Consider the following 1,293-nt stretch of genomic DNA (forward strand, 5'->3'; position numbering starts at 1 on the left):
TTGGAGGAGGTGTGACTTCAGGAGGGCTTTGAAGGTGAGGAGGGCAGTAGTTTTTCAGATTGTCAGGAGTGGCAAGCTAACGGAATAGCTGGAGTGAGGACAGGGAGGCAGGAGAATTAAAAAATCCCACGTCTTGTCTGAACTGCGATTAGTGTTTTCACCAAATTTCTTCCTTCCATGCCTCCTTGTTTTTAACCTTCATTATGTATTTTCCTGGCACAATCTGGTCATTACATGTGCACTTTTTTCCCCTCGTGACTCTTCAAACATTTTTCTCTTCAATGTTTTTTATTTCTGTTTCTCATCTTTGCATAAAATGGAAAGGGTCCGGGTTCCTGGCTTCTGCTCCCTCATTAGTTGTGTTTGCTTTCAAGAAGGTCATCCTTGCTGAATCCATCCGGAAAGAGCCAGATGGTGTGAGATCCAGGGGGACACAGAGATTTGGGGGCCGGAACTGCAGTGGCAAAAATCTGCCAAAGAGGAATATTGAAGACTAGGTGTCTCTTTTAGCAGCGAGGAACAAACCCTGACTTTGGAGAAGCATCATGGACTAGTGGACAGAGTACACGCCTGGGTGTCAGAGGGAGCCGGGTTCTATTCCCAGCACCACCACTTGTCTGCTGTGTGATTTTGGGCAAATCACTTAATTTCTCTGTGCCTCAGTTACCTCATCTATAAAATGGGGATCAAGATAGGGACTGTGTTTAACCTGATTAGCTTCGAGCTTTCTCCTTTCAGGGTGGCACCTGGAGAGTCTCCAGTACTCTACCAGTCTCGAGTACAGAAGGGAGAGCCAGGCAGAGGCCTACCCATTCTATTCCTAGCCTGGGCAATGGCTAGATAGTGAAAGGCGATCTGCTACAAGTTAAAACTCCCCCTTGTTGGACAGCAGTGGCGTGGGAGAGGTTTGAGGAAGGAGATTCATGTTTATTGCACAGAAGGGGCAATGGTAAACCACTTCCAGATTTTTATTAAGAAAACTCTATAGATCCACTACCAGAACAACTGCAGACGGAGGTGGGGCGATCCGGGAGGGATGTGTCCATGGCGTCGCTATGGGTCGGACACGACTCGACAACATAATCAATCAATCAATCGATCGTATTTATTGAGCGCTTACTGTGTGCAGAGCACTGTACTAAGCGCTTGGGAAGTACAAGTTGGCAACATATAGGGACAGTCCCTACCCAACAGTGGGCTCACAGTTTAAAAGGCTCACAGTCTGAAACATAAGACAACAACAATGACTCCAGAGCCTAGTACAATGCCTGACACAGAGTAAGCACTTAAATA

General features: G+C 46.6%; 1 non-coding gene across 1 annotated transcript; it reads left to right on the plus strand.

Annotated features, from left to right (window-relative positions):
- The first annotated feature begins 728 nt into the window (after positions 1–728).
- On the plus strand, positions 729–866 carry LOC119932713. The gene has a single exon (XR_005452453.1). It is a non-coding gene; the product is annotated as a small nucleolar RNA SNORA7 (small nucleolar RNA).
- Positions 867–1,293: the final 427 nt, after the last annotated feature.

This window comes from Tachyglossus aculeatus, chromosome 9, assembly GCF_015852505.1.
Source record: "Tachyglossus aculeatus isolate mTacAcu1 chromosome 9, mTacAcu1.pri, whole genome shotgun sequence".
Classification (NCBI taxonomy): Eukaryota; Metazoa; Chordata; class Mammalia; order Monotremata; family Tachyglossidae; genus Tachyglossus; species Tachyglossus aculeatus.